This window comes from Vigna unguiculata, chromosome 4, assembly GCF_037176805.1.
Source record: "Vigna unguiculata cultivar grain cowpea cultivar isolate G323 ecotype 2 chromosome 4, ASM3717680v1, whole genome shotgun sequence".
In the NCBI taxonomy this organism is placed as follows: domain Eukaryota; kingdom Viridiplantae; phylum Streptophyta; class Magnoliopsida; order Fabales; family Fabaceae; genus Vigna; species Vigna unguiculata.
Window position 1 is genome coordinate 12,194,428 of NC_140795.1, and position 18,313 is coordinate 12,212,740.

At 30.6% G+C, this 18,313-nt stretch overlaps 3 pseudogenes; all 3 read right to left on the reverse strand.

The window, feature by feature from the left end:
• Positions 1-8,878: 8,878 nt before the first annotated feature.
• Positions 8,879-10,822, reverse strand: LOC146886800 (uncharacterized; annotated as a pseudogene).
• A 309-nt stretch (positions 10,823-11,131) lies between these two features.
• LOC146886801 (uncharacterized) lies at positions 11,132-11,870 on the reverse strand (annotated as a pseudogene).
• A 498-nt stretch (positions 11,871-12,368) lies between these two features.
• Positions 12,369-17,078, reverse strand: LOC146886802 (uncharacterized; annotated as a pseudogene).
• Between the last annotated feature and the right edge of the window lie 1,235 nt (positions 17,079-18,313).

The window sequence follows — 18,313 nt, forward strand, 5'->3', positions numbered from 1 at the left end:
TAATGTGCAAGACTTTCTCCTCTAGCATCCACTTTGGTATGCCATAAGCATCCAATACATGTATGATGATTTGATTGGACCACAGTTTGAGACCGATTGCTAACTCAAAATCCAAACCAGTTAAATAGATGAGTGATCAAGTCATCATTAAGCATAAATTAAACCACAAACAATTGAATGAAAGCAAAGATAAATACCCAATGAGTAGAAGTGAATGGAATAAGAATTAATTACATCAAACTTGGACACAAGGGAGTTCAACTACTCATAGAATATTATAATGCAATTCCAACAGCATCTACACATAAGATCTACACTAAGAGCACCTCCCTCGTGCTTCACAGACCCTATTTTATCCTACTGCTACATTGTGGAGCCTCCACTCGATGCCTAGAATGAAGACCTAAGCTCTTTATTTATAGGAATTTTTGGGCGGTGATGAGCCTAACTTTTGGTGTTCAGCCACATAGGTTACTTCATAAGTGGATTTCCTTCTCAGCTTAACCCCTTGTCCTGATGCTTAGCACATGACCTTTCCTTCTTGGAAGGGAGTTCTTGGTTGCTCAACCTCATGGATTTGGGTTCCAAATTTCCTTGCAAAGAGGGTTTCCTCATGAGGCTCAACTCCATTTCTTATGCTCAGCCAAAAAGTCCAAATATGTTAGCATGTCTTTTCTAATTCCATGGCTTAGCTCCAGTATTGTGGCCTGACTTCATACTTGATATTTTATTTTATATTCACTGTAAAATAGCAAAAATAATTCATAAAAATATTATTCTAAATACTTCATTTTGTATCTTAAGCTAAGGAGGGTTGTTTTATACACAAATAGCATCATTTGATACATGATAAGTGTCAATTTCAAATGAAAAATTTACTTATTCTTGACAATTATCAATAGGGTGATTCTTTGGGGTAAAGACGATAATGTTCTTAATTGATGATACATTTTTCTAAATATCTTCAAAATATACTTATGGACACTGATATTTTTTTTAAATCTATTAAAAAATAATAATATACCAATATCAATGTATTTTTAATGTTAAGCAGATGATAGTACCAAAAAACCTAGCAAAAAGTCTTGACTCTGATGTTTTATGACATAAATAAATTTCATTACTCCTTTTTCTACTTTCTTTTTGATGCAGGAAAGATTGATTTCAAGATGTTTGGTTCTCTTATGGTAAAAAGGGTTGGTGGAAAATGTGAATAACAACCTTGTTGTCACAATAGACAACTGCATATGGTGCTTTAATAATTAATCAGTTAGTAATTTCTCAACCAAGTAAGTTCAACAAATACAAAAACTAAGGATCTACATTCAACTTTTCTCTTTAAATCCATAGAATTTGTTGCCTTCGTTTGTTTTTTATTTTGGGTGAAACCAAACAGACCCAGAACTAAACATACACACCCACCCAAAGTGAGTCTGAGAGTGAAAAAGTTGTATGAAGGTGGAGGTTGGAGAGGATGAGAGAGTTGATAGGGGTGGAGATGGATTATGCATGTTCTCTATTTTTTGTGAGTGTTGGGTTCGTGGAGAAGAGAAGATGAAGGAGATTGGTAATGGGTGGTTAGGGATTTGGTGAGGGGGGTGGTTAGGGATTTGGTGAGGGAAAGTGAAATGAAGCCACATCAGACAGACGAACTAGGCCACATGTTCATTATGTCGTTAATTATTTAAACGATATTACCAAAAAGGACAAAATTGACAAAAATTAACGAAAATTGAGACTTGATTGAAAAAAAAGGACTACATTAAATAGACTCAACAAAAACATGGATGTTACAATATTGGTAAGTGTACCAAATCGCACAAGTAATAAAGTGGATAAATCCAGATATCGTTTGTTTAAAAGACTCGTGTTGTTCAGAAAAACTTTTTATATGTCAGTTAAGGATAAGAACTTTAAATAATAAAAAGTATGGATTTTTAATAAAATAATTCAGAATACTAGAAAACATTAACTTAATGAAATTAACTACATGGAAGAAACTTCACCACGGTTAGATTTCATGTACAAAATCAATACGAAAACACTAAACAATATACCTCCAATCAGTGATAAAACTTGGACAAAAATTCGAGGAAGCAAATTATATTTTTTTTATATAAAAATTATTTTTTCTAATTATAAAAATAGTTTTCATTTTCTCTCATCATTTCCTCTACTCAAAACCATCACAAATCCAAAAAAAAGATGACAATAATATATATATATATATATATATATATATATATATATATATATATATATATGTGTGTGTGTGTGTGTGTGTGTGTGTGTGTGTGTGTGTGTGTGTGTGTGTGTGTGTGTGTGTGTGTGTGTGTGTGAAAGTGAAACATCAAGTAATCAACAATGATATATTAAAAAAACAAAGTTACCTTTAGTCAACATGTTGCTGTAGGATCTTTGAATGACTTAAAATTTTCAATAATTGAATTAGAGCGGATAATTGTCTAGATGCATTTGATATGAACCTCATTTTAGATAAACCCTTCATACCTTATCATTTTGATTTGGTGCTATCAATAGAATGGATTAGACTTGATTTATTTCATTGGCCCACCACCGTATTCCTGGTCCAAAGTAGATTTGAACAATTTAAAATATATGAAAATATTTTTTGGTTTTTCATTTAGTGTTAAATATTAAGTCACAGGACTATAAACTTTGAAAGAAAAATGCTTAAACCTTGAAAAATCTTTGAAACATGATAATTTGTTTGATCTTGATAGATTGAATTTATTTTCATAATTAAATATTTTAAAGGAAATTATAAGATTGGATAAATGATAAACCAATTGACATTCTTAATTATAATAAAAAGAATATATATTTTTTCTAAATGCATATATAGCTCAAAGAATAATGTTAACAATTGTAGTATTAGTTGCTTCTCTTGAAAGAAGTTTTTCAAAGGTAAAGATAATAAAAGCTTATTTAAAATTAACAATGTCACAATAAAGATTAAACTGATTCACCTTATTATCAATGTCACAATGTCACACCAGTTCGAGTTTGCTTACCCAACGAGCCAAGCTAGTTCGCCCAGCGATAGTGTTTAACTCGCCCAACGACTTAATTTTCCTAACAAATTGTGCATTTCGGAAAAACATTAAATAGAAGGCTTTATAGATTTAGAAATCACCTTTTGAGGCAGAGACACATTTTGGAAGCTGGAGGCATTTATCATTATTCTTTTCTAGTGTTCATAACGTATAGGTGTAACCAACTCCCTTATTCACGGGAGTTGAACGTAATGTGTCTTAACTCTTTGTGATTTCTACTATTCAATATATTTCTTTTCCATTACTTGTGTTCTATTCTCGTTCTTAACAATATGATAATTGATTGATTGCATATTTGTGGGTATCTAATTATTGGACAGAATATTAAACCTAGACTAGGATAGAGCAACTAATAGATTTAACTATAGAAATGGAAATTTAATCATTGGTCATTCTAAACATCCGAACTTAATACTTAATGCGGAATTTTAATAAAAAGATCTAAGACAATAGGCTTTTTATTAATAAGTTTAGACTTATCTCTAAGACATTAGGACTTGTTAAATAATAGTATGAATGCTATAAAAGGACAATCCTTTTAAAGGATAGAGGGGAGCCACGACTCTCCCAATATTTTTTTATTTTATTTTATTCTTTATACAAATTTTTAAAATATATTTATATATTATTTTATTATTTATACTAGTTTAGTTTAAAAAAATATTTTTAAAACATGAACCTCTTCTCTTATTTTTTTGTTTCTTATTTTTATTTAGTTTCTCTTTCTTCCCTACCTTCACCTTGTTTTTTACCTCTTTTTTCTATTTCAATTTTCACCCTTAATCTCTGATCATTTTCAAAATCAAAATGCACTAAGGCGATATTGAGGAACTAAGTAACATTTTGGATGGAACAATTTTTTCTTTTGAGTAAGTTGATTTTCTACCATTTTTCTGAAGCAATTATGTTGCTTTTCTACGTTATAGGCAGTTAGAGATCATAAAATCATGATTTAATTGTTGATCAAACTCTTCTTTGTGTAGATAGGGTTATTTTAGGCTTTGAAGCTATGTAAGGGAAGAGCATTATTAGAAATCTATTCTAAGTAAAGGAAACTAATCATTTAGAAGTTGTTAATTTTCTTAAAATATTAAGTATTGGTTTTGAGATTTAATTTGGGGTATTCATAATTATCTTTTCCTAAGGTGGGAGGTGACAAATTTATATTAGAAAAATTATGATAAAGAGTAAACAAATTAATTCGTTTTTCAAGAGGAAGGCTTGTAATGAAGATGAAAAAAATACATCTACGTCAACTAAACTTGAGAAACTTCGTGAGAATTCAAAAATTGAAGAAAATGAAAAACAACTCTCTAAAGTTCTTAGAGTTATATATAATGAATTTGAAAATTCTTTAGAACGCAATTCGAAATGCTCTCCAGTTTGCGATACCTGATTGATAAGACAAGTCTTCTTATGTTTATAAGTTTTTTTTTTAATTCTTATAGTATTCTATAAGACTAATGTATATAAAGTATTTTTTGATTCTTTTATAACTACTCCATAATTTTCAAAAGACTTATATTTTATTTTTGTCTTTTTATTTTTGTTTTCATTTCTTTAGGTCTTTTAAGTAATTTTTTTATTTGTTTTGTCATACTTTATTTTATTCTTGTTTCTTTTTGAGGTTATTTTCTCCATCTCTATTAGATTATTCCTTAATCCTAATCACATTAGATTGTAGGAAAAATCTTGCTAAAAAAAAAACCTATATGTCATTACGAAACAAATTTACTTATATTTTAAATACTTACACGTGCTTGGGTCAATTGATCCATTTTGATCCTAATTATCATTTTACCAATGAGTGAAACTAATTGGATATTTTGGCCAAATTTCTATTGTTGAAGGAGCATAAGACTCAGCAACTAGACAGTGACATGAGCAAAGTGGTCATGTTTGTGACTATGTTGAATTTGAAAGAGGAATAATTACAAACTTCTTTATGAGGTTTTGGACTTAATGTCTTGATCTCTTTTGTTAAGACTTGGACCTTGACCTCGTATTGTCGACAGATGAATGCCAAGTATTGTGTCTGTTTTTCTTTTCTTTTTATTTTTTTGCTTTTTTGTTTTGCATGGTCAATGTTGCCTCATATTTTTGTCATTATTTTGTTGTACTTTTCATATGAGGCTTTATTTAGGCAGTTTTTTTTTTCTACACCTCCGTAAATTTCTCTCTACACTTCATATATATATATATATATATATATATATATATATATATATATATATATATATATATATATATATATATATATATTTTATACAGTACAATTCAAAGTTGTTTTCAAAAATAAAAACTGAGTTCTTGGTAGAGCTGTCACAATGAGTTGGAACCTGTGAGCCAACCCGGCTCATCACATGTTCGGGTCGGGTTGGGTTGAAATTTTTTTATAAATTTCAATACGGGTTGATTTTTGACCTGGATCATTTAGAACCCAGCTCATCCGGGTTGAACCCGTGGTGATCCGAGTTGGCTCACCAACTCGCAGATAAAAGGGTCACACAAGTGTTTTTATTTTTTTTATTAAGTTGGACTTTACATTTGGGTCATGTTAGGTTATTTTTTTATCCAACACATAAATAATTTGTATTTTTTATTATTTTGGTTTGTATTTTGATTGTATTAAATTTTATTTAGATTTTAATTAGAATTACAATTTAGTTTTGACTGAAAAAAAAATAAAAAAATAATATTTTTTTTAATTCAGTGAACCCGTGAGCCAAGCCAACCTTTTTAATCCGCCAACCTGTGATGGGCCGGGCCGGGTTCAATTTATTTTGGCTCACTAAAAAGTGAGTCGGGTTGAGTTGGTTCACTAAATCATTAATCCGTGATAGATCGAGTCGGATCAGACCAAATTATTCGTTTTGACCGCTCTAGTTCTTGGTTATGTAATTAGAAAGTAATTTTTCTCTAAAACTTACAGATTGCATAATTTAGAAGTCAAAGAGAACTTTCATGTATAACCTGGAAGTCAAATGACATTTGGACTGTACAATCTGAAAATTATGTTTTTTCTTAATTCTCTTAATTTTTTAAAGTAATATTTTTTTTACTTACGAATTATACGATTTAAAAGTTGTTGTTTTTTTCACGACTGTGCAATTTGAAAATTTTAAAAAATAATTTCTAAATGTGTTATACAATTGAAAAGAACAAAAATGGAAATTTTATCTTATGAAGGCATAGGAAAATTTTATGGAGGTCTAGGAAGAAGCTATCGAAGCTTTATTGACGGTAGAAGATGGGTCGATCTCTCTAGACGAAGATGAACAAGTTTTCCTCCTTATTAGATTCATTAACCAATGTGGCATAGAATTATTTTTACTAAAGCCTCGAGATAAATGCCAAATATTCTTATGTCGAGTTGTGAGAACAGCTCTTTGGATGGGGTTTTGTTTTCGTAGGTACCAAAAATCTTAATAGAAAAAAAGTTAGTAGAAGAATGAAATGTTAGTACAAAATATTCTACGATCGATGGATGCACCTCCGTATTACATGTGTTCAATGAATTCGTGGAACACGTCACTAGTGCTTGTGGTGAATTTAATAACTTCATAATATCTACTCGACGTATATTTACAATATAATTAGATTTTTAGAAGTTCAAAGAGACCCAATAAAATAAGATCCGAGTATGATATCAGTATCCGAGTATGATATCAGTATGATATATTAGCTACTCTTAAATAAGAAAGAATAATATTTAAGAATAGTATGATATTATGTGATATATGATAAAAACAAAATTTATCGATAATACTTATCGATTAATATATACCGGATATCCATAGATCTAAAAAGATTATAAATGTGTCATCTTAGAAAGTATAATGATATCATAATTACTACTACTCATAAATATTTGTCCAAAATTTTTTAGTGACTTGAACTTGAGATAGTCTTTCTGGGTGAACTTTTCTTTTGTGATGATTCGAAATTCAGTTACATGTCAACAATCAAATCTACTCACCTTAAAACTGCTCAACCAAACTTAGTAGAAACAATAATTAATTAAATTTAGTAGGATAATCAATTTTAATAAAATAATATTTTATTATCATAAAAAGTAAAAATTAATCACACTAATGTATGATAAATTTTAAGGCACATATTATAAAATTTCATTATGTATTCTATAATTTAGGTATCATTATATTTTAATTTTTATTATTTCTTTTTTGACATATTTTTTAATTATCTAATATTTTATCGATCAAAATATGATATTACATCAAGTTCTTCCATTAATGCTAACTACCTCAATTTCTTTCAAATCAATAATTTACTTTGGACGACGTAATCAATGAGTTACCATCATAAAAAATCTAAATAAATATATGGGTTAATTATGTTTTTCGTCGCTGTACTATTATCATATTTTGGAAATGGTCCCTTCTAGAAACCTTAAACCATTTTGCTCCTCATGCTTTCAAAACTCATGGTTTCAGTCCTTATTTTTGGAAGGTGCTAATTATGTGACTTCGTGGCAAATTGCAATCCAGGTGGGCTCATAATTTTGTGACACGTGTACACGAGGATGCTGGCACGTGTAAAATTATTTTATTTTATTGATTTTTTTAATTGATTTATTTAATATATTTAATGTTAAAAATTAATTTTAACATGTGTTTTAAACTTAGCACGTTATCATTTGAAGTTATTTGAAGTGAGAGTGGTGTTAAAGAAAGTGGTGTTTCTAGATTTCGTTCTTTTGCGTGGTGAAAAGGAAAGATGAAGGCCATAGACATTGGCATTATTTGCATGGTGCGCAATATGTGATTGACATCGTGGTCGAGGTTACAAGACTAACATTGCAAGGAAATAGAGGTAAGGGCTTTCTTTCGTTTGATTTTTTTATTTAGGATTTTGATGGGTTTGATTTGAGGGAACATTAATTTTGTGTTTCCATTTTTTGTGTTAGTATTTTTTGGATTTATTATTGGTGTTTATGGATTTAGGATTTTGTGTTCATTGACGCACAAATGGGTTTCTAAATCGTGTTCCGTCACATGGGCAAGTTTGAAAGATTTAGGGGACACTAAAAGAAAAAATGGTTTTAACGGAGGTTTATTTTTACATTACCTAGGGTTAAAACCTCTGCTAAGTTCTTTACTCGGGGTTTCGATTTCTCCCGCTAAACCATATTGGAGAATGTGTTAGCCGAGGTTTTTACGAACCCCAAGAAGCACCAATCAATAATGGAGATTTTTTATCCTCTGGTATTTAATAGAGGTTTTAAAACCCCAGTTATGTTTTGTGGGTTTAAAACCCCCGGTTAATTACCATGAATTTTGAAACCTCCATAAAATATCGTGGATTTAGAAACCTCCGTAAAATACTATGGGTTTTAGAACCTCCATAAAATACCGTAGGTTTCAGAACCCCCAAAAAATACCATGGCTTTCAAAACCCCCTAAAATACAATGGACTTTAGAACCTCCATAAAATACTATAGGTTTCAAAACCTCCGTAAAGTACCATAAATATTTAAATTATTAATATTTTATTTTTTTACTCATTTATCATTTATGTATTCATATATATTTTTTTAATCATAATTATTTTCAATTATTATATTCTTTTAATATATATTTAATGAAGTTATACATAAATAAATATAAACTCATCAAATTGATAAATTATTTATAGATGACTAAATGTATATCAAAGTATAACAAATATACAAATTCAAATTCAAGTACATTATTAGTCAACAAAAACTATCATGAAGTACTGCAATGGTTCTCAAAATATAAAATGATTTAATTAACTTTAACATTATATTATATTCTTCAATTATCACATATGATTTTCCTCATGTCCATAACTTGTTGTATTATTTGGCACACTTCCTTGATCAGAAACCTATAGTATAAATGTGAATCATAATTAGAAATGTAAACTCTAAAAAATAAAAGAAGTTATGCAGTCTTAAACTTACCGGTGCAGGATTTCAGGGGGCAATTGAACTTGATAATTTTGAGAAAATAAGTTCATGATTGCATCAAGTCTTTTGTCACATTCTTCATTTCCTTTATTTTGATCATCCAAGTGTGACTTTAATGTAGTGACCTATATTAGAACACAATCTATTATTGAAATCGTAAAAAACACATAAAAATTATAAAACACTCAATCTATCAACAAAAATTATACTACATTTCTTACTCCTACTTATAGAAAACAATCCAAAGTAACACAACAACAACATTAATAATGTCCAATAATATTCAACACAACAACATTTACAACCTTGGCATGACAATCCAAAGCAAACAACATCATATTGCTACACATGAAAATGAATGTTCAATAACCTGATTTTACAATTCTGAATACGAAGGACAAGATGAGGATGTCCCAATCTCTCTTGCTCCATCATTCACAAATTTCCCATTAGCATGTTTATGTGTTGCTATCCAAACTTCTCCCCTACTAACTTTGCGACCAAGCTCTTACTCCTATAAAATTTAAGAAAATCATGAATCATATATGATATAACAAAACTGATTGAAGAATAAAGTTACCATCTCATCCTTCCTCCGTGCCAGCTCTTTGATCCACCTGTGTGAGGATCTGTTTGCTTCTTTCTATTATCCTTATTTTTTTGGGCAATTTCCTAAGCATATATGTAGAAAATTACTAAAAATAAGTAAAGTAACACTTAAAACAATATAAAAGATAGTTTTTATTACCTTAGTCATTGAATTTAAACGGTAGTCAACAAAAGAAGCCCATTGGTCTCTATTCATTCCTTCTAGACACATTGTAATAATTTCATCTCTTTTACATGTTCTATCATCTCTTTGTTGCCATAATTGTTGTCTATACTCACTCCATTTTATGTTAAGTGATTTGAAGATATATGTCACATGAGCATCAAATTCCACTAGAAACTTAGCCTTCAAAATTATTACACAACTAGTTTAACAACAATTGCAATCTAATAGGAATCAAAACATATAAAAAAATTATAGGTCAATTACTTGAATGGTTTTCTTAAGTATATCTTGTTTGTAATCATTGAGAATCTTCCTCCAACTTTGATAGCTAAGTGGAAAGGCATTAACATTTCTTGCAACACGACCTAAAAACCTATTCAACAATGCTCTGCTATCATCAATTGGTTGGTTGTCACTATTCCATTTCACAAGAATCCTTTCATTGGGAGATAAAAACCAAACATCATTCAATGTTAATTGTTTTCTAACTTGTGTGCCTTCATCATTTGTCAAAATACATGTGAAATATATTGTTGGTTTAAGACAAACATAAAACACAAATACTATATGGCTTTGACAATTACACATAAAAATCAATAAATTAACAATCTTACCAATGACATCAACAAGCCATGACCTTTTACGTGATACATGCTTTGATTGATTACTTTGCATCTCAATATCCACATTTTCTTCCCTTTCACTATCAGATTGTAACCTTGGTGTTGATTCAGAGGTAGAATCATGCACAAACTCATTTCTAGGTTAATTATTAAATTCAAATTCAAATTCTTGTGTATAATTGGTCTTGCTAGTGGAGAATAACCTCTTCTTCAAACATTCTACAAATTAACTAAATCACTAAATAAATAGATAATACATGAAATTTAAAAGCACCAAAATCATAGGCAAATGAGACATCTTACTAGATTTAGATGTTGAAAGCATTGAATTCATGTGAGGTGGGGGGGGGGGAGGTTGCTCATTATTATTCTCTATAGGATGGGAATTCATGTGACATGTTTTATAATAATTAGATTAATACACAAAAAAAGTAAGATACTTTTTAACATGGAAATATAATCATCATACCAAATTAAGATGCACATTGAGGTGTTATGTTGGACTGTGGTGGAAACGGAAGTTGAGGTGGATTACTAGGTCCTGGAGTATGAGTAGGTGAAACTTTTCAATTCTTACTGTAGGTGAAACCCGTGGTGAAACTTAGTCAACTTACTTGGGCAAGATGGATGAGGCGCATGTGGACACATTGTAGATGACGGTTGGCCACTTCTATTTTGGGTAGGGGTTGAAACTTGGTCATTAGTCTTCTCCATGTATATTTTCTTCATCATCATGAATTCTATAAACAATAACATTAATACAAGTCAATTCACATTCATTAAATTATGATTATCTAATATAATGCATGTATAAGTAATATGGATGATAATTTAAACAAAAACTAATATAGAAATGTTCAATTTCTCTATGACCTTGTTAATAGTATATTCCCTTCTCCATCTGGAAATAAAGTTTCCAAATTTTGTTATTCAAATGTTCACATTCATGGAAAGTGACATCATTATCTCCACCAATGTCATATAAGTCTCATGGCTTTAAATGTAGAGGAATGCTCCAATTTTTATCTAATTCATCCACTACATAATAAACCATTTGAGCTTCTGCAGCCTGAATGTATGGTTCATCATCATCATTATCACCAATGTGTATTAAACGTGTAAAGTTTACTAATCTAAATCCCAAGTCATCTATTATAATCCCTCTAGAAGTAGTTGTATTAGCCCACATACATTTGAACAAAGTAATAGAGAATCGACCATTATAGTTTATCTCAATTATGTCTACCAATTTTTCATAATAAGGCATACCCCCAAATTGCATTTGATTGTCAATGCTACTTGCATAGCTCCTTGTCCTAAAAGTACCAAATATTCCACTATTTTTGTGTTTTAGGTCCATCATCTCTCTCTAACGTACGAAACTTGAAGCCATTAACATTGTAAGCATTGTAGCGTTTTGCACAATCAATTGGACCCATAGCTAAGAACTATAAATCATCTGAGTAAGGTCCATTTAAGTCATTCTTTATCTAAAAAAAAGGAAAATATGATCAACATAATTGGATATCTTTAATATTATCAAATTTAAGAATGTAAATTAGACATTCCACAAATTCTCTATGAACCCTCTTATCTATCATAGAGGATGATCGTGTACGACTTCTTAATTGTCTTGGTACAATTTCTTTAAATTCTCTAATTTAAATAAATGAAATAATTACATGGTTAGTCCTCAATGTAGATGAATTATAAAAAGTTGTAAAGATAAAGTACTTACTGAAGAAAAAGGTTAACTTGGGCACAATTAGTCAATACATGACGATGTGCTTGTAACTTTTCCTTTGTTGATAAAGAGAAGTAAGTAAAACCCCCAACTGGTTTTTCAACTAGTGGAAACAAACCACTTGTACTAGATGCCATGGTGTCAGGTTCGTCATCAACATGACTTATTCAATTAAATATAGTCTCAATTCCATCTAATATCTAGAACAAAAGATTAAGGACTCTTTAGCTAGGTAGCCTTCAGCTATTGAGCCTTCTGCTTGATCCTTATTACGCACATAAGACTTCAATTTTCCCAAATATCTCTCAATGGGATACATCCACCTATATTGGACAAGTCTTCCAATCTTGGCATCTTCCACCAAATGCACAATCAAATGAACTATAACTGTAAAAATGCAGGAGGAAACAACATCTCCATGTGACATAATGTGAGAACAACTCTATTTTGCAATTGGTTGAGTTCATCCACTTTTAAAACTTTATTACACAAGTGCTTAAAAAAGGAACACAGATCAATCAAAATAGAGCACACTTCTTTAGGGAGCGTCTTCCTCATTACTAAAAGTAGAAGTTGCTCCATCAAAACATGAGAATCATGACTTTTCAATCCTCCAAGCTTAGATTGTTTGACATCAACACATCTACTAATGTTACTTGAGTAGCCATCTGGAATAGTGATGTTCTTCAATGTTTTTAAAAATATATGTTTATTTTATTTTGTCAATGTATATATAGTCGGAAGATATCTGTTATTTGCATCAGGCCGAAGATCGGTCTAACACCCCAATCTTTTAAGTCATTTTTGTGCCTTTAGGTTGTCCTTTGACTTTTTACCTTGGTTCAATAATGTATAGACCACATTATCACATACATTTTTTTCAATGTGCATAACATCTAGATTGTGGTGCAATAAATTGTTCACCCAATAAGGAAGTTCGAAAAATATACTCTTTTTTCTCCATTGTAGAAGGCCATCAATAGGGTGGTGACCTTTCTGTTGCCTTTTCCCCCGTTCCTCAACTTCCGGTTCTTTCCCAAATACAATATTAACATTTTGAAATTGTTGTAAGACACTTGTTCTTGATATTCTCAAAGGAGGATTTCTACTTTCAACACTTCCATCAAAATGACTACGACATAATCTAAATTTGTGCCCTACATTTAACGAACGCCGATAATTCGTGAAATAAAATTTACCATGAATCTTCTTAGGAGTTGTGTCAAAATTACACCTAGGGCAAGCCAACCCAGTATGTGTGTTCCACCCAGATAAGGTTCTAAGACCAGGAAAATCACTAATAGTCCATAATATAGCTGCATGCATATGAAACACTCTTTCTTATGTGAATCAAACATTTCAACCCTAGTGTTCCATAGCTCTTTTAATTCTTCTATTAATGGCCTTAAATATACATCAATATCATTTCTCAGTGCTCTTTTACCAAGAATGATCAAGGAAAGAATGAATGAACTTTGCTTCATACACATCCAAGGAGGAAGATTGTAAGGTATAAGTACAATAGGCCAAGTACTATGACATGTACTCAAATCACCAAATGGATTGAACCCATCAGTAGCCAAACCAAGTCTGACATTTCGAGGGTCTGAAGCAAATTGAGGATTCATTAGATCAAAGTTCTTCCATGCTTCAGAATCGCTTGGATGCCTTAATATGCCTTCATGTGTACTTCTTGATGCATGACATTGCATATGCTCAGCTATTTTAGAAGACATAAACATTCGTTGTAAACGTGGCTTCAATGGAAAATACCTTAAACCTTTAGCTGGAGTTTTCTTTTGTTTTTTAGTAGCACCAATAATACTATTGCTCTTCTTTGTTTTCTTCAATCTAGATTCATTGCATTTCATACAAAATTCCTTATCTTTATCTTCTCCATAGTATAACATGCAATCATTTGGGCAACCATCAATTTTGGTGTAATGAAGGCCAAGATTATTAATGATTTTCTTAGCTTCATAGAATGAAGATGAGATTTTAGCATAATCAAAAGCATCTGCTAACAACTCTAATATCATTGACAATGCCTTGTTAGTCATTCTACATAAACATTTGATATGGTACAATTTGAGCAAGAAAGAAAGTTTAGAATATTTGTCACATCCTTCATACAAACTTTCTTGTCCATCATGCATAAACTTCATATACTGAGCAATTTCATCAGGCATCATTTGGCTTGATTCAGGCCGCATATTCTCATGATTGTCCACATTCTGATTGTTTACAAAATTCCTGAATGCATCATTAACTATGCCACACATGGGATCATTAGCAAAACCTCTATCCTCATTCGATTGGAAAATTGGAGGTGTTGAGATCGTATGTTGTACATAATTTGTCTCACCATGTAGAAGCCAAAATGTATACCCTTTTGGAAAAGGATGATGAATTAAGTGTTCATATGTGGCTCCTCAAGTTGCCATTTCTTAAGATTGTATTTCAGACATGGACAAATTATCTTACCCTCAACGCTCTTATTAGCAAATGCAAAATCCAGAAATTTATTCAATCCATCCATGTATTGTTGTGTATTTTGAGACAAATCAATCCATCCAAATCCATTAAGAATACTCTATTTATGAGAACAAAAAAAAAATTAATAAAGAAAAAAAAATGTAACTAATGGTATAAGAATAGAAAAATGTATTGATTTTCCCACCCACGATCAAAGGAGAATAAGGGTCAAAATAATTTTACAGTGGATAATAAATAACAGATAATGTCTTCAATCACAGGACATAATAACAATTTTACTTTTTACCAAGATTAGATTTAATTTAATGGAGCAATCAGAGCAGGTTCTACCACGTGATGTGATTACTGATACATGTACGTTTGCTTTTTCCTAGAAGCAGGTTTTGTGAAAAAGATTATGGTGTTTTTATGAAAATGTTTTCATTTCATTTTTTTTCCCATGTAACATGTTCCCTTTTGATTCAAAATGACATTTTCTTGGAAAGGTTTGGTGTTCTTACAGGAATTGGACACTAACAACATTTGAGGGTAATGGTATTCCTTGAATAACTTCTGTCATTCAAATTCAAGCTTGGATGGTTTGAGATTATAAGGAGCAACTACAAGAGTTTCATCTGTTTTGAAAGATGGGGTCAATTGACTTTGAGCTCTTAGAGGCTTCATCATAGTTGTAATCTTATGAAGTGGAGCTTATCTGAGGTACATGTTGAAGTAAGATGATTGAGCAATTCATCAATTTCATTATTCGCCCCCCAAGTATTACATTTTTCAATTTGTAGTGGCATGTCATTAATGTATATGCATTGCAAGTTTGACTAATACGTAGCTTGTGTTGTCAACAAGGACTTGTGTGTTTAAGTTGGTAGATTCATCTTTTTATTTAATTGAAATTCGGTCTGCAATGTACTTATCAACCGAATGCCCCAATCATTTTAGACAAAGCTATTTAGACAACTTTCACTACATAATTAAATCGCTGCTGTTTTGAAATTTTTTCTAGTGTTCAACTACCTAAATGCCCTTGTGTCCAATGCTCAACCCGTGGTTTTTTTTTCTGTAGCTAATTGAATTACAGTATCAGTGTATCACTTTGTCAAATATACAAGGATGAATATGATCCAAAACAGTACCTATGGGAAAAGGAATTCACCTTTGCAAGAAGAACATGCCAACGACAGAATTTGGAGGCAAGTATGGACAATTTTTTTAGATTCAACTACTAGTGTCCATTTTTAAAAGTTAATTTACTATTACATTTACTGCACATTTTCTCTTCCTTGTGTTATATATTGCCATGAAGACCATGTTAGCCTTGGTTGGCATGAAGTAAGTTACCCATGTATTTATTTCTTTATTCCCAAATTATATGTTTATCCATCTAATTAAGTTTTCTCTTAAGTGTCTTTAAATTTTTTCTTTCACAAAATTAACAATGCAACAAATGTATACACTTGCATCAGTTTCCCATATTATGTTTTTGTAGCTCTTTGTTTTATAATTTATATATTTATGATTGAATGTTTGTCGCAAGAAAAATAATGTGAATAAAGGTAACAATGAATGGAAGCCACCACCAAAAATCTGGTACTAGGAAGTTAATTCCTACCATTATTTATTAAATATTAAGAATTATTTATAAAAATGTAGACCTTGCATAGTTTATCATTATTTATTAATTATAGAGAATTATATTAACAATTGTTATAATGTGTTAATAATCTAAAAGTTTGTATACTTACATTAAATACTTATCAACTGGTTTTTTAATTAAAACACATTAAAACAATTATTATTTATTTTATTTTTTTAATTAAAACACATTAAAACAATTATTATTTATTTTATTTTTTTAATTAAAACACATTAAAACAATTATTATTTATTTTATTTTTCTAATTAAAATACATTAAATACTTTCACTGCAAAAGCTAACCTAACGACCCTAGTTTTTTATTTTCTTCTACCCTGTAATGAAGGCCCACTTAGTTATGCTCCTTTCATCAGATATGAGACTTTTGTGTGTGTGGAAGAGAAGATTTTGACACTCCATCTCACTCTCTCAACGAAACACACCTTCAACTGTCCATCAATAATTCAAGAATAATGATCAAAATACAAAATAAAATTAATAATTTCCTTCAATTATCCGTCCTTTGTATAAACACTATACATTTTCTTTATTTCCTACTCATCCACACATTTTTGAATCAAAGATCAGAGAAACATTTCACGCCCATCCCTCTTTCTTATCTCCATCATATATTCATATTTTATGTAGTAACCAAAAAGAAATTTAACAAGCCCAACCCCAACCCCATTTCTTCAACCCAAGAAATAAACAAAATAATCCAACTTCATCCCCATCTTCATGTACAAGTTTTCCCGCCCTTAATCATACCGTCACCATGGCTCTATTTTTAAAACTAGGCCACAAAATAATCCCAACTACCGTGACCTTCAGTCAGCCACATCACTATATAGTGGCATTAACCAGTCAACTCCAAGATCATTGTAGGGTTTCAAAGGCCTTTTGGTGTATGAAAAGGATCATTTAGATTTTCTTAAATTTAATAAAGGCTTTTCCTTCCATCTCAATGCACTCAAAACTATTATCCTTAGTAGCAGAATTTGGCTCCATAGCTGCCATGACAGAGAATATAAAACTCTAATATCCACTTACATGTAGTGATTGTTTACCAAACTATTAATTTGCTCTTAGTCTATCTGTCAAGTATTACTAATAAATAACTAAAATTTTGCTTTGTCTAATTAAGGGTAGGCTAATAAGGGTGTATTTGATAAATTATGTTAGTTGACTGGAATAGAAAGTTAGAACAAACTACTTGCACTGTGACAAGAAAACATGATGTCATCTCGTGACTACTGAAGTACAATAATTCGTGTTTTATTCTTTCAGAGGAGAAACAATTTAATTTTAGATAGTGAATTACTTGCAATGTTTTCCCTAGTCACATTTCATCTACTAAGAGTAACCAATAATTTAAATCTAACTCCATCAAGCATGAGAGTGGGAAATCTCAAATTTTCATTATTCACTAGTAAGAAGACTTAAAGCACAAGGTTTTAATACCTCTTTAGAAGATACAATATACTATGGCCTCTAGATGCTGAACTCTTACAATGCTCCAGATATGTACAAGAATGTTTGATTTTATAGTTCATGTACCTGTAAAATAGAATTTACCCACATGGCTCAGTTTCACTATGAAAATACGAGATACACAATTCATCATTGTCACATATACTTGTAGACTTATGTAACAGAAGAAGCATATCTATATGTGTAATAAAATGACTTGTACATGAACTAGCTCTACAAGATAATGCTCTTCTACTAATCATCACGAGAACATTAAATCTATAAAATGTAATTTTCATTGAAGATGATCAGTCGAATAAAAAATGCACATAGTTACTAAACCATTCACACTCATAAATGCACGTATAATGTATATATTCTTTTGATTGGAAACTTGAATTGCAAATTGGTGTGCGAAATTGGAAAGTCATAGCTAACATATTGTAACTAGAAAAATGATTCAATCTTCAAAGAAATATATTGTGATTGCGTAGTTTAATGGTCTTGAGCCAAAATAACGTAGCTATATGACTTTTAAGATT